Source organism: Dendrobates tinctorius, unplaced genomic scaffold (assembly GCF_039654945.1).
Source record: "Dendrobates tinctorius isolate UK_male_01 unplaced genomic scaffold, ASM3965494v1 ptg000196l, whole genome shotgun sequence".
Lineage (NCBI taxonomy): Eukaryota > Metazoa > Chordata > Amphibia > Anura > Dendrobatidae > Dendrobates > Dendrobates tinctorius.
In genome coordinates this window covers 23,840,650-23,868,489 of record NW_027361863.1, presented here as the reverse complement: position 1 = coordinate 23,868,489, position 27,840 = coordinate 23,840,650, and the positions used below count along the sequence as shown (strand labels likewise).

At 44.2% G+C, this 27,840-nt stretch overlaps 1 protein-coding gene across 2 annotated transcripts in view; it reads right to left on the bottom strand.

Moving 5' to 3' along the window:
• Window positions 1–27,840, bottom strand: part of SORCS3 (sortilin related VPS10 domain containing receptor 3) — an 812,800-nt gene that overhangs the window by 436,728 nt on the left and 348,232 nt on the right. The window lies entirely within an intron of this gene.

Genomic DNA, 27,840 nt, shown 5'->3' with positions numbered 1-27,840 from the left:
GCCACGGGTGTCTTTATGTGGCCGCCTTGTGCTTGTGATGTGAATTGCAGGCTGTCAAGGTTTTCAAATGATGTCACAATAATGTATCTAGTTTGTTATTTTAATTTACTCCTTAATAACGCTGGAGAAAAGGTGAGGTGAGCGGACACATCCACCTCAACTGCTTCTGGACCACCCATGAACTGAAAACATCATGGCAGTCCCCATTTTTCCCTGGAGTGACATACTATAAAATCATTGCATAGTCAGTATCTGTGAGGGTAGACCATGTAGCTGCATGACAAGGCACAGCCAGATTCCCCATAGGAAAGGAAGGCACATCCATCTTAACTGCTTCCAGACCATCCATAGATTTTAAACGTCCTGGTAGTCCACAGTTTTCTCTGCACTGACATACTAAAACGTCACTGCAGAGTCAGCAGCTGTATGGAGATTGCACTGGAGCAAGAACAGGAAGATGGATTTCAGACACAGCCACACTCCACAAAAAGGCAGGGATTTCCACCATAACTGCTTCCAGACCACCCATAGACTTTTAATGTTCTGGCAGTCAACAGTTTTTTCTGCAGTGACATACTGAAATTTCACTGCAGAGTCAGCAGCTCTATGGAGATTCTGCTGGAGCAGGAGCAAGAAGACGAATGTCTGACACAGCCAGACTCCCCATAGAGAAGGAAGAGGCATTTTATGACCATATTCCTGACTGCTGTAAATACAACACTGAAAGAGCATGAAATACAAGGCTGTGTATACAGCGCTTCCTCCTCCGGATCCAGAAATCATGTGATAACAGAGTGCTGGAAGGGAGCAGGAGTTGGCAGGTCCAAACACATCCAGATCAGCTCTGCTCTTACAGCCAGGAGGATGAATCAGCCCTGTAACTAGGGATAATATACCAGCATAGTTACAGGGGAAATCTGATATAAAAAAAAATTTATATAAAAAAAAAATAAAAAAATTATATATATACATATATATACAGTGGGGAAAAAAAGTATTTAGTCAGTCAGCAATAGTGCAAGTTCCACCACTTAAAAAGATGAGAGGCGTCTGTAATTTACATCATAGGTAGACCTCAACTATGGGAGACAAACTACGGAAAAAAAATCCAGAAAATCACATTTTCTGTTTTTTTTTCATTTTATTTGCATATTATGGTGGAAAATAAGTATTTAGTCAGAAACAAGCAATCAAGATTTCTGGCTCTCACAGACCTGTAACTTCTTCTTTAAGAGTCTCCTCTTTCTTCCACTCATTACCTGTAGTAATGGCACCTGTTTAAACTTGTTATCAGTATAAAAAGACACCTGTGCACACCCTCAAACAGTCTGACTCCAAACTCCACTATGGTGAAGACCAAAGAGCTGTCAAAGGACACCAGAAACAAAATTGTAGCCCTGCACCAGGCTGGGAAGACTGAATCTGCAATAGCCAACCAGCTTGGAGTGAAGAAATTAACTGTGGGAGCAATAATTAGAAAATGGAAGACATACAAGACCACTGATAATCTCCCTCGATCTGGTGCTCTACGCAAAATCCCACCCCGTGGGGTCAGAATGATCACAAGAACGGTGAGCAAAAATCCCAGAACCACGCGGGGGGACCTAGTGAATGAACTGCAGAGAGCTGGGACCAATGTAACAAGGCCTACCATAAGTAACACACTACGCCACCATGGACTCAGAACCTGCAGTGCCAGACGTGTCCCACTGCTTAAGCCTGTACATGTCCGGGCCCGTCTGAAGTTTGCTAGAGAGCATTTGGATGATCCAGAGGAGTTTGGGGAGAATGTCCTATGGTCTGATGAAACCAAACTGGAACTGGAACACTTGTCGTGTTTGGAGGAAAAAGAATACTGAGTTGCATCCATCAAACACCATACCTACTGTAAAGCATGGTGGTGGAAACATCATGCTTTGGGGCTGTTTCTCTGCAAAGTGGCCAGGACGACTGATCCGGGTACATGAAAGAATGAATGGGGCCATGTATCGTGAGATTTTGAGTGCAAACCTCCTTCCATCAGCAAGGGCATTGAAGATGAAACGTGGCTGGGTCTTTCAACATGACAATGATCCAAAGCACACCGCCAGGGCAACGAAGGAGTGGCTTCGTAAGAAGCATTTCAAGGTCCTGGAGTGGCCTAGCCAGTCTCCAGATCTCAACCCTATAGAAAACCTTTGGAGGGAGTTGAAAGTCCGTGTTGCCAAGCGAAAAGCCAAAAACATCACTGCTCTAGAGGAGATCTGCATGGAGGAATGGGCCAACATACCAACAACAGTGTGTGGCAACCTTGTGAAGACTTACAGAAAACGTTTGACCTCTGTCATTGCCAACAAAGGATATATCACAAAGTATTGAGATGAAATTTTGTTTCTGACCAAATACTTATTTTCCACCATAATATGCAAATAAAATGAAAAAAAAACAGACAATGTGATTTTCTGGATTTTTTTTCTCAGTTTGTCTCCCATAGTTGAGGTCTACCTATGATGTAAATTACAGACGCCTCTCATCTTTTTAAGTGGTGGAACTTGCACTATTGCTGACTGACTAAATACTTTTTTTTCCCACTGTATATATATCCAGAGTTTTTCTCTCGATGGAGAAATCCTACCAATGGCTGGAGAAAGCTGGACTCCAAGACAGCACAGGGGCACTAATCATAGTGGCATAAGAGCAAGCACTAAGTACCAGATCCATAGAAGCAGGAATCTACCACACAAGATGTGACGACAGCACGCCGCTGCCACCAAATTGTGACGAAAGCAGCGCAAAGCACACCCTGTGCCACAAATATGTCACGATCCCACCACTGGCACGGATATGTCAGCGGACGGAGGGACGCGACGCACTGCTGGCGCACGGCTATCACAGGCACAGTGGGGGCTTATCTTAGTTATCCCGCCACTGGTACCATGTGACAAAAATATACAGCAAGCTAATCTCGCTCTAACAATTTACCGCAGGGGGGTTATTTTGGATATCCCACCACTGCTAACAACCTTCCAAGAACTGTGGGGATTTATGTATATTCTACTTTCTCATTTACACTTTGGAACTCGCAGCTCTCCGGCACCTCCCTTACCCTCAGGTCAGTCAGGGAACTGCACCTAGGATAATTAGTCGCCGGACGGGCTGCTTGTTGTGCACGGGCAATCAGACTACTGCAGCAAGGGAATTATCAATGCTTTGGCCTTCAGCCACTCATCCAGCATATAAGACCCTTCTGTACTGCCAACTAGCCCAACCAACCGAACACACCACGCTTCCACCAGCCATGCTTTACTTAATCAAAGAGTTAATTAAGAGGGTCCATGGCAAACCCTCAAATTAGTAGCGATTATTATTATTAGAGCAGAAAGGCAGACTAAATAATTTTATCATTTATTCCCAAAATGTGGGCAGTGATTACATAGATCAAAATTGTTATAAAGTTGAGACATTAAATATGTACAATACAAATTTATGAAAACAACAAGGATTAAAAGGCAGAGTAACACTTACATGTTCTTAGTTGGTATTAGGCAGACCATGTGGCTGGGGGATGGGCCACAGCCAGACATCCCAAGACATCGGCAGATCTTTCTAGCAGGGCATTTGCAGCTCAAACTCAAGCACTGTACGGGAGGGGTACCTTATAGCCCAGGGTCTGTGACATCACAAAAGGGGCAGTCTGGTGAGGTTCAACCCCCCTACTCTCTAAGTTGCAATTTCACTAAAAACTTATACTAAATATATCTAGACGAGAAAAGCTCGTATAAACTCACAGAGGGTCTAGTTGGTTGTAGTTTATCGAATATAATACAACAACATCAGACATGCCATACTTACGACACTCGATTTGGGAGCAATCCATATCTCAGTTTCTGGGGGTGTTAGAACTTTTCAAGAGCCACCATAGGGAAGCCGGGTCCGCGCAGATCACAGAAATGTTGTCCGCTTCATTTTTCTGTCACGGCCGGAGCTTCTCTTCACATTTCTCATAGTTTTACTCAGCCGCATGGTTGAGAACAAAAGGGGGAATCTTCTTCCTGGCTGAGCAGGGAGGAGGGGGAAGGAAGAGGGAATCCTACTGTGATTTCAGATTTCACAGAGCTGCACGCAGGCAGATAGCTGTGGTGGACAAATGCTTGTGTCCTATTACCAGCAGGCACAGAGCTGATAAGGAGGGGGGGTTCTAGAAGTCATACCTTACAGACATTTTACATTACACAAGACAAGACCCAAGGTGCAGACTATGCAAAGAAACCTCAGAAACCGTCCAACACATAGTGGCAGGATGCAAAATGCAATCAGGGCAAGTGTATACCGAACACCACAACCAAGTAGTGGGAATTGTACACAGGAACATCTGCACAGCATGTGGGCTAAGCCCCCCTAAGTTAAGGTGGGAGACCCCAGAGAAAGTGGTGGAGAATGAAAGGGCTAAAATCCTGTGGGACTTCAAGATCCAGACGGATAAGCAGGTGTTGGCTAACCAACCAGACATTGTGATAGTAGACAAGGATCAGAAGACAGCAATGTAGATGTGGCAGTGCCAAGTGACAGCAACATCAGAAAGAAGAAATATGAGAAGCTGGAGAAATACCAGGGCCTCAAAGGAGAACTGGAGAAGATGTGGAAGGTAAAGGCAACAGTGATTCCAGTGGTGATAGAAGCACTTGGAGCAGTGACCGCTAAGTTGGAAGAATGGCTACAACAGATTCCAGTAGCAACATCTGAGCTCTCTGTCCAGAAAAGCGCAATGCTGGGAACAACTAAGATCCTGCACAGAACCCTCAAACTCCCAGGCCTCTGGTAGAGGACCCGAGAATGAGGAAGGTTAACAAAGACCAACCCTCATTGGGGAGTGAGAAGGAAGTTTGTCACGGGGTCCTTCTCCGATACCACACAATTAAAAGTGCGAGGGAAGGGTGAACAATCGCAAGAGCTTTATTACAGGCAAAATTAGAAGGTCCATAAACAATCCACCACACTGAGGATACAATAGTCCAGAAAAAGAATGTAGTCCAGTAACAGGATTAAATGTCCAGGGAGATGAGATTCCAAAACTCTAGCACCAGAGAATAAAATTCATCCTTCTCTCTGAAGTGCAGTCTTTACACGATCCTCTCCATACAGGAACTGACTTGACCAGTTCCTGTTCTCCCCACCCCCTTCCTTGTGTCCAGGGGTAGTCAACAGGTTGGAGCGGTTTCCAGGCCTCCCAGAGGAGAACAAAGGAGCCTTGGGGATTAAAGAACTACAGGGGGTCATCAAGAGACATATACAGTCAGGCTATAGACAAACAAGAAAAACACTATGAAAATAAGTGAAAGAGAAATATACACAAAATGATATCCACATAGCCTATCACACCATCACAATCTCTCCCCCCATAATAAGTGAGCACGCTATGAGGTCAACACAGACCTCTGGCCTGCTCACTTTAGTCCACATTGCTCAAGCATTTATAGTTCATTGTACAGTGGCAGGGGTAGGTCGGCCTGGGGAGCCTATGGTTCTTCTTGTCGAGACAGACCATCGGCGTTCTGGTGTGGGCTTTCCCGCTTGTATTGGATGGAGAAGCTGTAGGGTTGTAAGGACAAGCTCCACTGCAGCAATTTTCCATTGTCCCCTGATACGCGGTTCAGCCATGTGAGGGGGTTGTGGTCTGTAACAATTGTAAAGTCTCTGCCATACAAGTATGGCTGCAATTTTTTTCACGCCCATACGATGGCAAAGCACTCCTTTTCAATAGTGGCATAGGCATCTTCCCCATCCAGTAGTTTCTGACTGGCAAAAGCAACAGGATGTTCTTCTCCGGCGGCGTTCACTTGGCTAAGTACTGCCCCAATCCCAAAGGTGGATGCATCTGTCTGCACGAGGAACCTGCGCTTATAAGACAGGAGCAGTGATATGGGCGGTCTTTAACACTGAAAAGGCATCCTCGCACGCAGTTGTCCACGTCACATTCCTAGGCATGTTCTTGCGGGTCAGGTCGGTTAGGGGCTTGGCCAAGGTGCTGAAGTTAGAAACAAATTTGCGATAGTAACCAGCAGTTACTAAAAATGCAAGTACCTGCTTTTTAGTCTGGGTCTACACCAGTTGCTAATGGCTTCCACCTTGGCAGGCTCAGGCCTTAGGGTCCCACCCCCTACTCTATGCCCAAGGTAATGCACCTCAGCCATCCCTATTTGACACTTATCAGGGCAAATGGTTAGTCCTGCAGTAAGGATATAGTCTAGCACTATGCCCAAGTGTTTAAGATGTTCCTTCCAGGTTGTGCTAAATATGGCAATGTCGTCTAAGTAAGCACAGGCAAAGTCCTGACATTGTTGTAACAGTCGATCTACCAGTCTCTGGAAAGTAGCGGGGGCAGTTTTCATCCCAAAGGGCATTCACAGGAACTCAAAAAGCCCAAATGGAGTAATGAAGGCCGAGCGCTCCCGAGCGTCCTCCGTTAGGGGTATCTGCCAGTACCCCTTGCTCACGTCTAACGTGGTCACAAATTGGGCACTGGCCAGATGATCCAATAGATCATCAATCCTGGGCATGGGATAAGCATCACTCTTGGTGGCATCATTTAATCGTCTGTAATCAACGCAGAATCGTGTTGTACCATCCTTCTTGGGGACCAGGACGACAGGAGAGGCCCAAGAACTGTGATGGCTGAATAACTCCCAGTCGTTTCATCTCCTCCAGTTCGTTCTTTATCATGCCTTGAACAGCCTCTGGAATCCGGTAGGCAGCCTGCTGGATGGGGCGCTGTCCGGGGGTTTCCACATGGTGGCTGGTGAGAGTAGTCTTCCCCGGCTTTGAGGAGAAAGCAGCAGCCCTCGGCCTTAGTACGGCGACAATATCGTCCTTTTGTATATCCGATAAATGGGAGCCCAGGGGCACTTGTTCCAGTGATCCTCCCGCTTGGGCAACCTGGAGGAGATCGGGGAGATACTCTTCGTTGGCGGTATCACTAGGGGGGTGGCAGACAGCTAGAACAGGCAGAGATCGGTCGTGGTAGTCTTTCAGCATGTTAATGTGGATGGTTTTCTGTCGTTGTCCAGGGCAATAACATAGTTAGTGTCATTAATTTTCTTGACAACCTGATAAGGGCCTTCCCACACTGCTTGAAGCTTGTTGGCAGGGGAAGCAGTAATCATGAGCACTTGCTGTCCTTCAATAAATTCCCGGTTCCTGGTATTACGGTCATACCAGGTTTTTTGTCTGGACTGGGCCATTCGCTGATGTTCTTTAGCGAAGGTAGATAGCTGGGCAAGACGGTCTCTAAGCTCTAGAACATAGGGAACAATGGGCATTCCGTTATCTGAGATGTCTCCCTCCAAATGTTCTTTCAGAAGAGTGAAAGGCCCCACGGACCTTCCGGCTAAACAGTAGTTCGAAGGGAGAGAACCCTGTGGACTCTTGGGGAACCTCCCGATAGGCGAAGAGGAGATGTGGCAGGTACTTTTTCCAGTCTTTTTCAACGTCAACAAAAGCCCTCAGCATATTTTTTAGGGTTCCATTAAAGCGTTCACATAGTCTGTTGGTCTGCGGGTGGTATGGGGTGGTGCGAATGGCTCGAACACCACAGGCTTGCCATAGGGACTGGACCAGATCTGACATGAACTGAGTGCCTTGATCCGATAATATTTCACTAGGAAACCCTACCCGGGTAAAGATGGTAACAAGGGCCTCGGCTACCTTTACTGCTGTAATACTGGACAGGGCCACAGCTTCAGGATACCTAGAGGCATAGTCCACCACGGTCAGGATATATTTTTTCCCCGACCAGCTGGGGTGGGCCAGAGGACCTATGATGTCGACAGCTACACGTTGAAATGGTTCCTCAATTATGGGCAGGGATTGCAGGGGTACCTTATATCGAGCTCCTGGATGCCGCATTCGCTGGCACACATCGCAGGTGCGGCAATAATGGGCTACCGACTGCGAGACGCCAGGCCAGTAAAAACTTTGGGTGAGTCTCTTTTCAGTACTTTTTCTCCCTTGATGCCCAGCCAAGGGGATGTCATGGGCCAGTTGGAGTAGCTGTGCCCTGTACTTCTGAGGGACAATGAGTTGCCTGGTCGTTGTGTCAGGGTTGCCCTGGTCACTGCCCTTTGTTACACGATAATACAGTCAGTTTTCTTGAGTGAAGCCACCCCATTATCTCCCATGTGCCCAGTTTCTGCCTTTCACCTAAGGGCTGCTAAGGTTGTGTAACCCTCTATTTCTCTCCTAAACTCCTCTCTGTCCCTAGACTCTCCCAATGTAGTAGCAGCGAACGTATTGCTTACCAACTTTGATGCGGTTCGTGGGGGTTGCTCCTCGGTGAGGTCCGGATGATGTAGTGCTTGAAGGGCCTGTAGTCGGGTGACTGCTGCCACAAATTGGCACAGCAACTCCCCAATGTCGTTCCCAAGGAGGATATCTGCAGGAAGTCCTCCCATAACTCCAATCCAACACAGTTTTTCTCCTCAACCATAATCCAAACGCACAGAAGCTTGCTGTATATATTTGCGGGCACCCCCCCGCCAGGACAATGGGAATTCCCGGACCCTGGTAAATTGCCTCGGGTCGAGCCACACGGGGGTCAGCGATAGTCAAGAATGCCCCCATGTCTCTAAATCCTGACACTTTGTATCCATCAATTAAGACATCCTGCAGGTGGCGTTACGGTTGCTCTGAGTAGCTAAAGGACAGAGGCCGAAGTCCGTACACTCCAGGAGGAGTATCTATGGTGCCGTGGTCGGTGGTCCACTCTGGTGGGGGTGGTGGTAGATCTTCCTCAGGCGGGGTGGAGTGCACAAGATACACTGGACGAGGTGGGGCTGCGTGGGGCTCCCTCCGAATCCTGGAGGGACAGCCAGACTGCAAATGTCCAGGTTGCCCACACCCGTAACACCTCCTCTCTGTGATACCCCCAGGTCGTGGTCGGAACTGTTGGAGCCTAGGATTGTGAGGCGTGATTATCATCGGCTTGCAACTAGGTGGAAGGGCAGATATTATTGGAGGGGGACGGGGTGCGGGAGCAGGCCGTGGTTCATTGTCCTGAAGCCTCCTCCATTGCGGCCGGATAGTAAGGGCTTCATCGGCCAGGGCTGCAGCTCTATCCACGCTACACGGCGTGCGCTCCAGGACCCATTCCCGTACCTCTGCGGGGCACTTGGCAAGAAATTATTCTATAAGGAACGCCTGTATAACATCTTCCACAGTAAAGGTGTTTTCTGCTTCCAGCCATCTCCGACATGCCTGGGACATCTTATGTGCATACATCCTAAACGATCCCCCCGTGGTGCATGGGAGGTCTCAGAACTTGGCCCTATATGAGTCTGGGGTGATAGCATGGTAATCCAGGATAGTCCGCTTTACAATGTTATAATCCTGATTCCGAGGTGCGTCAATGGTCGGTAAGCCTCCGCCATGCTTCCGTTCAGGAGCCCCACTAACAAACGCATCCAGCTAGAGTGGGGCACCTCCATCACAGCACACTGCTGCTCAAAGTCTTTGATGATCCCCTCCACATCTCCGGAAGCCTCATCAAATGGCTTAAACTCTGTCCGGGTGATCCGTACAGGCTCCCGGATCGTTGGGGTTACACTCCACATTGCGTTGCTCCCTCTTTCAAGCGCCATTGCTTCTTGTCTCCGCTGTGCCCAGCGGGCAGCCTCCTCCTTGTACTCCTGAGAGACGCTGGGGCCCAAGAACCGCCATCTCTCCTTCGTACCACACCAACCACTGGCTTTTCTGGATGGGGATCCCTGTCTCCAGTGCTCGTCCTTCAGACATCTGGGAGGAGGTGGCTGGGCTAGCGCTCACCAGTAGATCGATTAAGGCCTCTTTAGTAAGTCCCTGGTAGTTCAGGCGCAGGTCTCTGGCTCTCTCCTGTAAACTGGATACAGTCCAATTTCTGTACTCACTCTGTGGGTGGTTCTCCATTGGGTTAAGCTCTGTTGATCCCTCTGCTGCCACCAGTTGGATAAAATGGGTCCTTCTCTCTGAAGTGCAGTCTTTACACGATCCTCTCCATACAGGAACTGACTTGACCAGCTTCTGTTCTCCACACCCCCTTCCTTGTGTCCAGGGGTAGTCAAACAGGTTGGAGCGGTTTCCAGGCCTCCCAGAGGAGAACAAGGGAGCCTTGGGAATTAAAGAACTACAGGGGGTCATCAAGAGACAGATACAGTCAGGCTATAGACATACAAGAAAAACACTATTAAAATAAGAGAAATAGAAATATACACAAAATGATATCCACATAGCCTATCACACCATCACAAAGTTATATCTATATATATATATATATATATATATATATATACACACACACACACACATACATATATATATATTCCCCCAGTATCGGCAAAAAAATAATAAAAATGACAAATAATAGGCCTAACGTGTCACCAAAAAAGGGTCAAAAAATGTTTTGAATATTGGGACAGGCCATCAATCAGTGATTGCAAAAGTGACCAACACATCACCATTGTGGCCACGAATTGGCTGAAATGATTATGCCCCATGGCCCCATGTGGAACCTGAAAGTTGACCCTTTTAATATCGCATTAGTAAAGGGCTAGTGTTTTAAAGAGGTTTTACAGAATTTTAAAATGGATGACCAACTCTTAGGATATCAATCATCCCTTTCAGATTCGTGGGAATCCAACTCATGTAACCCCCACCGATCAGCTGATTGAAGGGTTCGGTGCATTGTCTAGTGGCAATGAATGGTAGTGCAATCTATGTGCCATGCGGGGATTTACTTCCTTCCTGGTCGGGAACTTCCTCGGTAAGTGCTAGTGCAAGCCTCAGTTAGTGAGACCACCTTTTCTATTGCTAGAGTTCACTTTAAGTGGAGATTCAATATAAATGCAGCAAATTATAGGAAATTGTGGCTCCTAACTTACATTCAACCCTAATCATAAACTAATAACACAGAAATCTGAAACTTTCAATAGTGAAAGGCACAGCAGGGCTTCATTCTGCAGCCTGTGAAGTCGTCCCCATTTCCATCTGCACATTGAATGATGACATTTAAGAAGAATCCATGTAACGAAACCCTCGAATAATAATACGATGCTGTATCTTTGGGCTTTCATGGGTGGTCTACGCTAATACATTAACACTTTCTGCGCTGAATCATTTAAAGGAGGAATACAGAAAGATAAAAAGTCTATCAAATAAAAAAACAAATTGCTACAAACATGCAAAATACGTAAAATATTCCATGTGGAATCTCTGTGTTTTTCTCCGGCCGCTCAGATAACACAAAGCACAATACAATGCATCATTTTTTTTCCAGCAAAACTTCTTTAAATAAATTCATCAAATTGTAAGAGTTTGCAAAATTCATATTTTTCTTCCATTATATGCTACTGAAAAAGAGTAACATCCTAAAAGGGTTGTCCTCATTTAATTCCTTTTCATTATTAAGGTTCTCTTGATGATAAATTGTTCCCAATCTGCCCCGATTGTTACGATCCACACACATATCAAAGAGCAAGTGTTCAATTTCTCTACAGCACCCCCGCAGGGGAAATAAAGTATTACACAGTTCAGATTAAAATCAGTGGCTTGTTAGTGTGATGTAGCGGACAACGGAGCTACTCCAGAATCAAAAAGTCTTTTTGGAGAAACTCTCTTCTCTAGATAATATAAAATTACACCCAACAGGAGATGTGCTTCTATTAACTCCGATCATTCCAATTTTTGAAAATTAGTTAGTTTTTTTAAATACAATGATAATTTCTCAGTCATAAAAAAAAGATTTATTAGTTTAGAAAAAAAGCAATAAAAAGAGAAATAAAAGTCATATAAAAACCCATTTCCACATATTAAAGTCCTCAGTAGGACAACATTGGCAGATCCTACAGGATAGGAGGCAATTAAGAAAAGTTCGGATGACCCCGCTCAGGCTGAGCTCATTAGCAGACCCTGACTTGTCAATACAAATAATGGCACCAAAACAATCGGGCAATGATGAAGAAGAGAAGAAACTGACAAGGCTGGAAAAACATTGAAAAGTAAAATCTTGTAATGCTGGAACGGGAACAAGTTGCATAAACTTAGATTTTGCTAACAGTTCCTCGGAGACATCCATATATTTTCTTACGGAACGTGTCATGCAAACTATTACAAGGAGAAAAACCTTCTTTGAGGAATATATTTAATAACCTTTTTCTCTGCACGGCTGATCTCTCTGAGCCATCAAGCGCTAATACCATGAGATCTCGGATCAAGCCCCCGCTATTGAGACGGGTGGAAGGCGAATCGGTATTCAGGATGACGTTCAAGAAGATACATTTTTGGTTTTTTTTCCACAGATGAGATTCCGAGATTACAATTCAGGAAAGGTTACGAGACCAGGAAGCTCAGCGACGGTGGACAACACCACTCCGGCCCAATTTATGTAATTTACAAAATGGTTTGTCTGTGCTGAGAAAAAGACACGTGTCAAGCTGGAGCTCCACAGACGATAAGACAGCGTAAAGAGATACATATGAGGTGCAGGTAAAATACACAAAGTACATTGGAGCAGTATTATAGTACATATATTATTATACATAGGGGCAGTATTATAGTAGTTATATTCTTGTACATAGGAGCAGTATTATAGTAGTTATATTCTTGTACATAGGGGCAGTATTATAGTAGTTATATTCTTGTACATAGGGGCAGTATTATAGTAGTTATATTCTTGTACATAGGGGGCAGTATTATAGTAGTTATATTCTTGTATATAGGGGGCAGTATTATAGTAGTTATATTCTTGTACATAGGGGGCAGTATTATAGTAGTTATATTATTGTACATAGGGGGCAGTATTATAGTAGTTATATTCTTGTATATAGGAGCAGTATTATAGCAGTTATATTCTTGTACATAGGGGCAGTATTATAGTAGTTATATTATTGTACATAGGGGGCAGTATTATAGTAGTTATATTCTTGCATGTAGGGGCAGTATTATAGTAGTTATATTCTTGTACATAGGAGCAGTATTATAGTAGTTATATTCTTGTACATAGGGGCAGTATTATAGTAGTTAAATTCTTGTACATAGGGGCAGTATTATAGTAGTTATATTCTTGCATGTAGGGGCAGTATTATAGTAGTTATATTCTTGTACATAGGGAGCAGTATTATGGTAGTTATATTCTTGCATGTAGGGGCAGTATTATAGTAGTTATATTCTTGTACATAGGGAGCAGTATTATGGTAGTTATATTCTTGTACATTGGAGCAGTATTATAGTAGTTATATTCTTGTACATAGGGGCAGTATTATAGTAGTTATATTATTGTACATAGGGGGCAGTATTATAGTAGTTATATTCTTGCATGTAGGGGCAGTATTATAGTAGTTATATTCTTGTACATAGGAGCAGTATTATAGTAGTTATATTCTTGTACATAGGGGCAGTATTATAGTAGTTATATTCTTGTACATAGGGGCAGTATTATAGTAGTTATATTCTTGCACATAGGGGGCAGTATTATAGTAGTTATATTCTTGCATGTAGGGGCAGTATTATAGTAGTTATATTCTTGTACATAGGAGCAGTATTATAGTAGTCATATTCTTGTACATAGGGGCAGTATTATAGTAGTTATATTATTGTACATAGGGGGCAGTATTATAGTAGTTATATTCTTGTACATAGGAGCAGTATTATAGTAGATATATTATTGAACATAGGGGGCAGTATTATAGCAGTTATATTCTTGTACATAGGGGCAGTATTATAGTATAGTATAGTATATATATATATAGTATACAGTATTATGTCCAAAGACATACTGATAGAGAATTTAGATTGTGAGCCCCATCGGGGACCGTGATGAAAATGTGTGCAAACTGTAAAGCGCTGCGGAATATGTTAGCGCTATATAAAAATAAAGATTATTATTATTATAGTAGTTATATTCTTGTACATAGGGAGCAGTATTATAGTAGTTATATTCTTGTACATAGGGGCAGTATTATAGTAGTTATATTCTTGTACATAGGGGCAGTATTATAGTAGTTATATTCTTGCACATAGGGGGCAGTATTATAGTAGTTATATTCTTGTACATAGGGGCAGTATTATAGTAGTTATATTCTTGTACATCGGGGCAGTATTATAGTAGTTATATTCTTGCACATAGGGGGCAGTATTATAGTAGTTATTTTCTTGTACATAGGGGGCAGTATTATAGTAGTTATATTCTTGTACATAGGGGCAGTATTATAGTAGTTATATTCTTGTACATAGGGGGCAGTATTATCGTAGTTATATTCTTGTACAAAGGGAGCAGTATTATAGTAGTTATATTCTTGTACATAGGAGCAGTATTATAGTAGTTATATTCTTGTACATAGGAGCAGTATTATAGTAGTTATATTCTTGTACATAGGGGGCAGTATTATAGTAGTTATATTCTTGTACATAGGGGCAGTATTATAGTAGTTATATTCTTGTACATATGGGGCAGTATTATAGTAGTTATATTCTTGTACATAGGGAGCAGTATTATAGTAGTTATATTCTTGTACATAGGGGGCAGTATTATAGTAGTTATATTCTTGTACATAGGGGGCAGTATTATAGTAGTTATATTCTTGTACATAGGAGGCAGTATTATAACAGTTATATTCCTGTATGTAGGGGCAGTATTATAGTAGTTATATTCTTGTACATAGGGAGCAGTATTATAGTAGTTATATTCTTGTACATAGGGAGCAGTATTATAGTAGTTATATTCTTGTACATAGGGGCAGTATTATAGTAGTTATATTCTTGTACATAGGAGGCAGTATTATAACAGTTATATTCCTGTATGTAGGGGCAGTATTATAGTAGTTATATTTACATATAAAACAATATGTATAAAAGTCTGTTATTGCCGGATCTCCTTGTCAGGTCATTTGTGATTATTTTCTGTATTTGTACCACTCAACTGGGACATGAATTGCCATTTACACCAAAGGTTTGACTCAGCCTGAACAGTCTACATCTTTTTTTATTTTTCTTTATTTCAGCAAGGCACAAATTCTATAATTGCTGTCAACAAAATTTACACTTAAAAAAAGCCAATTATCGCAACAGGATGTCGGGTTCCTTTGAAATTACTAAATGAACACTGGCATCTCGTTAACCTTTATGTTGATAACCTGTAGTGGAGAAAAGCACAGATTTTTTTTGTCCTGCTTTTCACCTGCGTCATGTCAGCAGATGAGATTCCAGTCGGGGGGCTCGTCCGAGAATAAATTCTGGGACAACACAATGAGCCTAATGTAAAATTTTCAATGACGGTTTTACACTTTGGAGACTCATCCTCACCGGATAAATGCAGTTTCTTTCTTTTCTTTGAAAAGGCTTTTCATTCTTGGAGAAATAGATTGTGAGTCTCCCGTTCTAGAAAGAATAATTTTTTTTGTTTCAGAGCCGCCACATGCAAAATTGCCCAGACACCATTAAAATGCTGCAATTCAGAAATCGGTGAACTGTGATCCGATGACCCGCTATTTTATCCCATGGTTCCGCACAATGATTAACATATTTTTCATCAGGAGAGATCTAACCCAAGCTTCGCCTTGCTGTAATCAGAATTTAGCTATATTCAGAGCCCAATTATCCGCGTCTGCGGAAGGTTTTGCAGTAGAGTCATTTGTACTTTTCCAGTTTCGTGGCCCAGTCAAGAGACGCCGTTTCGGTGGCGGTGGCCGTGCGTCATTTTCTTTTTCCTTTTTAATGCCAGAATATTTTTACCAGAATTTTGTTTCAAGAAAGTTTTTGAAAGTTGCTTAAAGACCATTTGAGAAATCCCAAAAGACATGCAGATTCTCGAGGAGGATATTGACCTAGGAGTCGTGGAGGATCTTGACCTGGGAGTCGTGGAGGATCTTGACCTGGGAGTCGTGGAGGATCTTGACCTGGGAGTCGTGGAGGATCTTGACCTAGGAGTCGTGGAGGATCTTGACCTGGGAGTCGTGGAGGATCTTGACCTGGGAGTCGTGGAGGATCTTGACCTGGGAGTCGTGGAGGATCTTGACCTGGGAGTCGTGGAGGATCTTGACCTGGGAGTCGTGGAGGATCTTGACCTGGGAGTCGTGGAGGATCTTGACCTGGGAGTCGTGGAGGATCTTGACCTGGGAGTCGTGGAGGATCTTGACCTGGGAGTCGTGGAGGACCTTGACCTGGGAGTCGTGGAGGACCTTGACCTAGGAGTCGTGGAGGATCTTGACCTAGGAGTCGTGGAGGATCTTGACCTGGGAGTCGTGGAGGATCTTGACCTGGGAGAAACCATACCTTTCTTTTCTTTATCCACTAGATAGTTTTGTTAGTAAATCTTCTCTTTGTCCATACATACAGTAGGTGAGGCTTCAGGGGCTCCGTGGGCAGAGCGGTGAGAGCGCCCTTCCTCGGACACTTTCTCCAGCCATCTATGCATTCACAATGTTGCCATCACTTTCTTACACAGACAGCGGGCAGGGATGACAGACTCCTTGTATTGCCATCCTGACCTAGGATGGTCATCAGGGGAGCGCCTACTGTTAGGGGCGCTCTTCTCTTGTCAGCTTTATCGGAGCATATGCAGAACAGGGAGTTACCGATTGCCCAGAGAAATGCTGTTCTGTGCCTGCACCTGCTATGTAATCAGTGGCACCAGAGGGCGCAGAGATAGCCAGCGAAACCGTTGGAGAAACAGAGCTCCGATCCATGTGACCTCCCCCGTCCACGGTGCTTCCACCATCTCGTTTGCAGGTGGCCAAAAATAAAATGTTTTTGCAAAAAGTATCCAGCAGATTTTTCAAATAATATTAAAGGTTATTCTTAGGGCAGAGTTCCCCAGAAAACCAGTGCTTACTTTTATAGGGATCTGAGTATGACGGTATTACTAACCACAGTATGGCAGAATTATGCGAGTCCTATAAGACAACATTATGTGTATACTGTATGGTGGAATAGTTAACCACAGTAACATGTGAGCACTATATGACAGAAATGTGTGTACTGCGTGGTGGTACTAACCAGAGTATAGCACTATTATGGCACTAGCATGGCATCTAATAGTGGGCACTGTTTGATGTTTCCAGTGTATAGCACTATCATGGCAGGTCTATAGCAGTATTATATGATAGTGGGCACTGTTTGATGTTTCCAGTGTATAGCACTATCATGGCAGGTCTATAGCAGTATTATATGATAGTGGGCACTGTTTGATGTTTCCAGTGTATAGCACTATCATGGCAGGTCTATAGCAGTATTATATGATAGTGGGCACTGTTTGATGTTTCCAGTGTATAGCACTATCATGGCAGGTCTATAGCAGTATTATATGATAGTGGGCACTGTTTGATGTTTCCAGTGTATAGCACTATCATGGCAGGTCTATAGCAGTATTATATGATAGTGGGCACTGTTTGATGTTTCCAGTGTATAGCACTATCATGGCAGGTCTATAGCAGTATTATATGATAGTGGGCACTGTTTAATGTTTCCAGTGTATAGCACTATCATGGCAGGTCTATAGCAGTATTATATGATAGTGGGCACTGTTTGATGTTTCTATAGTATAGCGCTATCATGGCAGGTCTATAGCAGTATTATATGATAGTGGGCACTGTTTGATGTTTCCAGTGTATAGCACTATCATGGCAGGTCTATAGCAGTATTATATGATAGTGGGCACTGTTTGATGTTTCCAGTGTATAGCACTATCATGGCAGGTCTATAGCAGTATTATATGATAGTGGGCACTGTTTGATGTTTCTATAGTATAGCGCTACCATGGCAGGTCTATGTCAGTATTGGGATTCATACCGTATTATAGTTCTGCGTATGAAACCTTACTGTAATTGGGAGTTTTTTCGAGGACTTAAACATACGGCTCATGTGCAAACTCATTATTGGCCTCTAACTCTCTATATAACCAAAGAATGAGGGCTCAGTCGCCTTTCACAGTATAAATATTAAAAACCTTTGACTTTTATCACAGGTTTGTGTATTTTTAGTTTTTTTCACGGCTGAAAATATCAGAATGAAACATTTGTGATAATTATTTGACTCTGTCATATTGAAGAGAGTCTAATTCCGACAGTCTGACATTACGGGTTGTAATTACTGCAATATTCATTATCAGGTTTTATTTTGCACCTTTAATACACAAAGCGGGGGGGAGGGGGGGAGAAAAACTTACAAAAACAAAAAAAAATAACTTCTCGGCTAATTAATGTTGCTTATAAAAATAAATAGGATCATAAAGTTTCCTGTTATTATTGGTCGGCAGCGCTAAACTAATTACAATCTGCATTTACGGCGCTCATTATGCCGCATTGTTTCATTCCAATAAAGGGATTTAAGATTAATTATCGTGTTTCCCAGACAACTTCTTCTACTGTTACCATTCTGATTGAAAACGTATTAAACTGCTGATATTCCATCTGTATTACGAGGTTATATCGGCCCCCGGAATGCGCTTTTCGTAAGCTCCGGATGGCGTAAAACGAAAACTATGGAGTTTAAAACTTGTAAAAAGTCTCTAGATAACAGAAGTGGAAGAATATCGTTACTCTTATGTGTTTGTAACTATTACTTTGTGTTTTTACTATTTATGTAATTGTATATTTTTACATATCGACACAATTACATTTAAGAGCCCCATAGACATCAGTTACCTCTCATCGTATCCCCAACGTCAGAATCCGCCTGTACTTTCCTAAGGGTGCGGACTATTAATACCGCTATCTATGGTTAATGAATGAAATTCTACAGCTGCAGTGAAAACTGACACAAACTCAGTGGCGCATAATGGAGAAGGTTTACTCAAGGTTAGAGAACCATGGCTGCCATCTTACAAAAACAGCGCCCCCTTGTCTACAGGTTGTGTGTGACATTGCAGTTGCACACCATTCGCTTTACTTGTTGAGCTGCAATACCAGACACAAACTGTGGTCAGGGGGGCGCTGTTTATGGAAGAAAGGGAAGTGACAGATTTTTTTTTTTTTCACTGGATGTCATTCATTTTGAGATCTATGGTCTGCATTAGTTAAGAAGCTTAATTCGGAGTCTGAATTAATGTCCAGGTTTGGTGTGCTGTTTGAATCAGCCGTCTGGTAAAGGGTCTGAATTATTTTAGGGTCTGGTTTGGGGGCTGAAATAATTTAGGAGATGTTGGATTGCCCATCATGGGCAGCCCAGGGCAGTGATGTCTTGTGCCGCACGTCATGCGCTGCTAGCTTCTGCACCGGCTATAGGAGTGGACGCCGCATGTCCTGGGAGCCGAGGAAGGTAAGAAAAACTGTATGTTTCTTTTTAAAATGTGCTGGGGAAGAACAAGGGACATTATTCCTGGAAAGGGGCCCAGGATGGGGGACATTATTCCTGGAAAGGGGCCCAGGATGGGGACATTATTACTGGAAGGGGCCCAGGATGGGGGACATTATTCCTGGAAAGGGACCCAGGATGGGGACATTATTACTGGAAAGGGACCCAGGATGGGGGACATTATTACTGGAAGGGGCTCAGGATGGGGGATATTATTACTGGAAGGGGCCCAGGATGGGGGACATTATTCCTGGAAAGGGGCCCAGGATGGGGGACATTATTCCTGGAAGGGGCCCAGGATGGGGGACATTATTCCTGGAAAGGGACCCTGGATGGGGGACATTATTCCTGGAAAGGGGCCCAGGATGGGGGCCATTATTACTGGAAGGAGCCCAGGATGGGGACATTATTACTGGAAGGGGCCCAGGATGAGGGACATTATTCCTGGAAAGGGGCCCAGGATGGGGGACATTATTACTGGAAGGGGCCCAGGATGGGGGACATTATTCCTGGAAAGGGACCCAGGATGGGGGACATTATTACTGGAAGGAGCCCAGGATGGGGACATTATTACTGGAAGGGGCCCAGGATGGGGGACATTATTGCTGGAAGGGGCCCAGGATGGGGGACATTATTACTGGAAGGAGCCCAGGATGGGGACATTATTACTGGAAGGGGCCCAGGATGGGGGACATTATTCCTGGAAAGGGACCCTGGATGGGGGACATTATTCCTGGAAAGGGGCCCAGGATGGGGGACATTATTACTGGAAGGAGCCCAGGATGGGGACATTATTACTGGAAGGGGCCCAGGATGGGGGACATTATTCCTGGAAAGGGGCCCAGAATGGGGGACATTATTACTGGAAGGGGCCCAGGATGGGGGACATTATTCCTGGAAAGGGACCCAGGATGGGGGACATTATTACTGGAAGGAGCCCAGGATGGGGACATTATTACTGGAAGGGGCCCAGGATGGGGGACATTATTGCTGGAAGGGGCCCAGGATGGGAGACATTATTACTGGAAGGAGCCCAGGATGGGGACATTATTCCTGGAAAGGGGCCCAGGATGGGGGACATTATTACTGGAAGGGGCCCAGGATGGGGGACATTATTCCTGGAAAGGGACCCAGGATGGGGGACATTATTACTGGAAAGGGACCCAGGATGGGGGACATTATTACTGGAAGGGGCCCAGGATGGGGGACATTATTGCTGGAAGGGGCCCAGGATGGGAGACATTATTACTGGAAGGGGCCCAGGGTGGGGGACATTATTACTGGAAGGGGCCCAGGGAGGGGGGCATTATTACTGGAAGGGGCACAGGATTGGGGGACATTGTTATAGGAAGGGGGCCAGGATGGGGGACATTATTACTGGAAAGGGGCCCAGGATGTGGGACATTATTACTGGAAGGGGACCAGAATGGGGGACATTATTACTGTAAGGGGCCCAGGATGGGGGACATTATTACTGGAAGGGGCCCAGGATGGGGGACATTGTTATAGGAAGGGGGCCAGGATGAAGGGGGGCATTATGATAGAAAGGGGCCAAGTGTTGAACATTATTGCTGGAAGGAGCCCAGGATGAGGGACATTATACCTGGAAGTGGCCCATGACGTGGGATATTGTTATAGGATGGTGGGGCATTATTACAGGAAGTGGCTCAGGGCAGGGGACATTGCTACTGGAAGGAAACAAGGGAGTGGATGTTATTACATGGGAGTCAAACACGCATGTTATAAGTTATAGAATACTACAAGGGCCCCTTAAATCTGGTGGGGGCCAAGATCCAAATATTGCATCGGGGCCCATTGGATTTTAGTTACGCCATTGGACACGCCCCTCCATCTCTAAGCCCCGGCCTCTTCCATATAAGCCACACCTCTTTTCAAATGCAGGGTGAAAAGTGTATACCATAGTATATAGGTCTAAAATTTGAAGGGATGTTCCAGTTCAAATCGATGAATCTGCAGTCACGCTTATGAATTCATCATAATGCACAATCACACCTGCTTTGGATGTTAGATGTGGCCCCTTACCTCTTGGGCCCCTGTGTGACTGCAGGAGTTGCACCAATGATATGTCTGCCCTTGGTTCCGCCCACAGACCCGCCCCTGGCCCCGCCCACAAGGAAACTTCAAAGATTGCAGAAAATCTACAAAGCGTATTCATCATTTTCATCAGTCTGACAGCGCCAATATGGAATGTCTGTACTGTATGTAGTAAAATGCTGCTGACAGATTCCCTCTAATGTATCCTTATGCTCAAAAATGTGCGAAGATTCTTTTTTTTCTGCACATTTTTCACCAAACTCTAGGTGCAAACATATTAGTACATCTGATAAATTTGTCTGACCCAACAAACAAAGGGAGCGGCGCCGCTGCCATTAGAAAATAATAATGTCACTTATCAGAAGTAAAAAAAGAAATAAATAAAAATTTTCAATAAATCAGAGAAAGCGTCTGCGGCTCTAATGAGATTTTTGGGAAAGCGAGAAAAGGAACGCGGGGGCGCAACAAAGCAAATAATGAGAAACAGTTTGAGGCTGCAGAACAGGAAAGTTTTTCCCGCTTGCACAGCAGTCACTTTCAGGCGCAAATTCTCTTCTTTGTGTCGGAGGATTTAAGACACGAGTTTCCTTCCCGCGAGCGGCCGGGAACCTAGGTGATTATCGTCTGTTCATGTACGCGACTCCGCGCTAAAAGCCACAAACACCTTTTAATCCGTCGAATCAGAAGCACAGAAATAAAAGGGGTAAAAGATTGCAAGTGGCGGAAGGCGAGGAATCGATCCTGCGCTCACTAAATCAATTATTAGAAAAAAACACTAAAATTGAAGCATGAATTGTATAACTGTAGAGAAGGAGCAGCGGTGATGGGAGTCATCCGGCACAACTAGTGGAGATACCATTGGATCTTTTCTGGAGAATTGCTAACTTTCTTACTGAACTGAAGTGAACAGTAAATGCGGCTCTGCTAAGTCTTCTTAGGTTTGTAGATGTGCCATACTCATTCCATCTGTAGATGATTGATTGAACAGTGATCTGTGAGATGTTCAGAGCTTTGGCTATTTTTTATAACCTAACTCTGCTTTACTCTTCTCCACAACTTTATCCCTCACCTGTCTGGTGGGCTCCTTTGTTTTCACGATGCTGTTTGATCCCTAATGTTCTCAAACCTCTGAGGCCTTCACAGAACAGCTGTAATTATACTGAGAAGAAATTACACACAGGTGGATGCCATGTACTAATTATGTGACTTCTGGAGGCGATTGGTCACTTAGTATTATATTTAGTGGTATCAGACTACATGGGGGCTGTATACAAATGCACAACACAATGTTCAGGTTTATATTTTTATAATATTTAGAAAACAATCAATCATTTCCTTTATAAGTCACAAAAACTTGCTACTTTGTATTGGTATAACACATAAAATTCCCATAAAATACACTGAAGTTTGTGTGAGTAAAATGGAAAAAATTTGGAAAGTTCAAGGGGTATGAATATTTTTTCAAGGAACTGAATATCTGATTATCACCTTTCCTGGATGTATTGTCGAGCGTTACACCCTCCTCCTGCTGCAGTTTCTCTCTGACCTTCAACTATGGCAGCCAGGCGCACTCCTCAAGCGTCATGTCTCTAAGACTAAAGCCCCCGTCACACTAAGTTTTGTGACGCAACAGCGACCTCAGCAGCGATCTCGCTACGTTTGACAGGTAGCAGCGACCAGGCCTCTGCTGTGAGATCGCTGGTCGTGTCGGAATGACCTGGACATTTTTTTGATCATTGAGGTCCCGCTGGGTAGCATGCATCGGTATGTTTGACATCTTACCAACGACCTCGTTAGAGACTCAGGACCGAGACACTATAGGTGTGGACCGCCGACATCGTTACAAATGTCGCTATGGGTCGCCGTATTGTTGCTGCGTCGTTGGGAAGATCTGATTGTTTGGCATCTCACCAGCGACCACATAGCGATGCAGAAACGATCCCTACCAGGTCGTATCGTTGTTGGGATCGTTGTAGCGTCGCTGAGTGTGACGGGGCCTTAATAGTCCAGCTCAGGTGATAAATCACTGCCTGAGTATTCAGGTTGCTGGTGTCCACACTGCTACTGTGTACTTCCTACCTGCCTGTTAATAATCTCCTTACATACTCAGCTCTACCACATATCTGGAATACTGTTATTCCACTATTCAGCTGTGTGTTGGACAAATCCAGCTCTACTATAGTTTGGGGGATTCTCCTATGCTTTTGGTAATGGCTGCCTTGCATCCTGTAAAAAATAAAAACAGTTTTGCTTTATCATTTAAACTCGCATTTGACTCTCTGACAAACTCTGCTTTACTGCTATGAAATTTCTGCCTGGAATCTGTGGCAAACTTAGCTGTACAGCTCAATGTATTCTTCTATAACACAGAGTAAGTAGTGCATTGGACTATGTGGCAAACTTAGCTCTGGTCACGATGCACTTTTGCTGTGACAGTTCTGCCTGGATTCTTTGTTCTGGCACTGAATCAAATCTGGTATTTCCACTATGATAATTCTGCTTCAAACTCATCTCACTTAGCCTACTCTACTTCCTTCTGGATGACAACTCTGCTACATCAGGTGTCATTGATTCAACCTCTGCTTCATCAAATTCAGTTTGCTCCTCTTGTTCCTGTCATTCCAGAACAATTTCTTGCTGCATGAGGATTTCACTACTGCACCAACATCACCAGTCCGTGCCGCATAACGCAATGTAGACAAAACTGAACTCATTATCTTTCCTCCATCTCGCGCATCTTCCCTACCAGATCTATCTATTATGGTAAACGGCATCACGCTCTCTCCCGCACCTGAAATCCGCTGCCTCGGAGTAACTCTTGACTCTGCCCTGTCCTTCAAACCACACCTCCAAACTCTTGCCACCTCCTGTTGCCTCCAACTTAAAAATATTTCCAGAATCCGTCCCTTCCTCAGCCCTCAATCTACTAAAACTCTTGTACATGCCCTCATCATCTCCCGCCTTGACTACTGCAACACCCTCCTCTGTGGCCTCTCCCACAACTCTCTTGCACCACTCCAGTCTGTCCTCAATTCGGCTGCCCGACTAATCCACCTCTCTCCTCGCTACTACCGTTTCTCCCCTCTGCAAATCCCTCCATTGGCTCCCAATTCACCAACGCATCCAGTTCAAACTACTAACACTGACCTACAAAGCCTTCCACAACCTGTCCCCTCCCTATATCTCTGAACTAATCCCCCAATATCTTCCCTCACGTAATCTTCGATCCTCCCAAGACCTCCTACTCTCCTCCACACTTATTCGTTCCTCACACAACCGCCTCCAAGATTTCTCCCGAATATCCCCTATCCTCTGGAATTCCATGCCTCAACACGTCCGATTATCCACCACCCTCAGATCCTTGAAACGGAACCTGAAAACCCATCTTTTCAGGAAAACTTACAGCCTGCAATAACCATTCTGCCGCCTCACCACCGCCCGAACTGCCGCCTCACCACCACCTGAGCCACCGCCTCATCACCACCAGAGCTGCCGCCTCATCACCACCAGAGCTGCTGCACCCCGACCTTCTGTCTCTTCCCCACTATCCCATAGAATGTAAGTCCGCAAGGACAGGGTCCTCTCCCCTCTGCACCAGTCTGTCATTGTAAATGTGTTTACTGTTAACAATATCTATAACTTTGTATGTAACCCCCCTTTTCATGTACAGCACCATGGAATTAATGGCGCTATATAAATAAATAATAAATAATAATAATAATAATAATAATAACTGCTCCTGTGGACCAAGGGCTTGGAGGATCCCTGTTACAAAGGGGATACAACAATGGTTGCCCATGTGCCATGTTTTGGCTAACCCAATGTGAATATCCATACCCCCAAATTACAGACTTTGTCCCGTTTTCTGCTGCCTAAATGTATAAATGGACACCAAGGCTCAGTCTCTTGCAAAAGTCTTCGAGACCCTCTTACTCCTTTTTTTCAAGAAGCTTTTAGCAAGTAGGATGGGTCCATAGAAGAGCTAAGAACAATCCATGGTAAAGAGCATTACCAAGATGACTGCACCACCACAGCAGGGACCATGTGGTACCATGATCATCCCCAGAACGTGCAGCAGCAGATAAATAATTTCCACCATGGGATTGCTGATGTCACCAACTAAATAAAGTTAGTTACCTGCTTTTTGCCTTTCTAAGTCCCCTCGTCTAGTAATTTCCCTTAGACCAAGTTCCCTCGCGTGAAAATGCTGCTTTTTTTATAATGTCCGCCTCAAAATACACAATAGCAATTTCCTGTCTATAGTGGAGTAACGTGAAGGTTTTGAGCACACGTCTACCGCCTGCTCCAGACATCTAATGCCCGATTCATTATCGCATGAGACTTTTTCTCTAATTTTGTTTGTTTTTTTTTAGCCCAAATTTACTGTAATTTGCAATAAATTCTTCTTTTAATTTACGTCAATTTTTAGTCTATTTTATGTATCCAGTTTTTCGTTTGGTCCTTTGTTTTAATATCCGCCAACGTGGGTTTGCTTTTTGCTTCCAAGATACTGTATATGCGGCCGATTCATTCTCGCCAGTCCTCGCCATGAGTGATTTTATTTATGTGCAGAACGAGCAACTTTAAGCTCTAAAGAGGCACAAAAAAAGATAAAAGGCAAAAAAAATAAAATAAAGAGCAATCTTGATATTGTACGATATTCATAAACCTTTGGTGCAAAAAAAAAAAAAAGATCAAAAAAAAAAGAAAAATGAAAAGTCACTTAGAAAAACCTGACAAGCGATGGATCGGACCCTTAGTTCTCTTATGCAGCAGATGATGATGAGAGTTACTTTTCTAGAGATACAATTTATTATAACATTGGAAAAATGTTACAAAATGACCCATTCACTTGTACCAGAGACTGAAGAGGATGGAAGTCGAAGGTGGCGGAACATCTCCATGATGAAGCCTCTGCGAGCGCCGGCTGTGCTGCGCGTCGTACAAGTGTTAGTGGTGGAGAAGATCCTATTTCTATACGTCTACATAATATTTCTCGGGCAGAACACCGCGGAGAGCGCCGGGCTCACTGGTAGGCGAGCACTTAACAACATATTGACGTTCTTTCTGAATTACTTTTTAGGCCGGAGAAGATGAGTAAACTGGATATTACGTGTTTAATCGAGAAGATGATGGATGGTTCATACTAAATTTCCCCCGAGCCTTCTCTTAAATATTGAGAGAAGAGTTTTCCGGTAAAGCAATGTTATGACTTGTCAATCAGATGAGAGCGGAGGTCAGCGGAGGTCTGAGGAATGGGTGCAGAGAGCGCAGCGGATGGTGCCCGGTGGGTGCATCGCCCTATGGTGCAGCGCCATACAGTGCAGTGACCATGTAGCTGTGCCGCACACCGGTAATGTAACACTTCCATAGTTTGTCTTTCTAACAATATAGTGGTGCCATAAACACATGCTGTGAAAACACTACACAGACAGTTCCAAAGGCGCAGCTCCACATGTACTATAATGCAGCGGTGCAATGCCGCCATACAGTGCTCACATGATAAGGACACAGTATGCCAAAGTGACACATTCCTACATTAGGTCATCTAATAATACCGCTATACAATTAATAAGTACTGTAGCTCAAGTGTTCGGCCATCTGTTTCGCCGCCTTAGGCGAGGGTAGTTGTGGTCGCCAGCCTTGCCATCATGCATGTGACCTTATCAGCGACCAGATCTTCTGGGGCAATGAAGATCTCTGCAGCCAGATCCCACAAATCTTATTTTTGAGAGGTTCATTGACAAGCTTCCTCGGAGGCGGGGAGGAGTGATTTTCATTGAAGTGACGCAGCTGGTAAATAGAGACTTATTTACATACATTGCCCCATGGGAAAACAGTATGCAAATCAGGAGGGGGTTCATTTACATAAAAATATGACATGACCCATAGAGTGCAGAACCTTAGAGGTAGAACCCAAGCATCTGCAAAGTGAGAAGAGAGGCCCCTCCAGATCAGGTTCCCCCGTAGACATCTCCTATGGCCGCCATCCTCTTCTTCTGAGCCTTGGTAAGTTTATTCTCTACAGTATCAGCCTCAGGCAGACAAGCACCGGACCCCACAGGATAAAATAGACCAACAGTGTTGTAATCAATCAGAAGGACCCCCATCTACAACTCAACACCTCCAGATTTCACTATGGAACAACAAATCACTGCAAAATATCAATCGGAGATTTGGATACATTGTATTCATATAATTAGGTGATGGAATCAATATACAGTTTGGTCGCCCCCAGGTCTTTAAGGAACCTTTTAGAGAGGTTGCACGATAGATCCATGATGGTCGGCCATTAGATCTTCACCACCTACCAGACACTAACACTTGGAGCAGTTGGTGCAGATAGTTGTGGTCCCTCCATGAAATGTGAAGGGGTTTGAGGAACATTTGAAGGTCATTTTCCATTGCTAGGATTTGGGGGGATGGGAAGGGAAGTTTCCCTCACAGTATACCTATATGGAGCTGCAGATAAGGGACCTCAAAATGACAACAGAT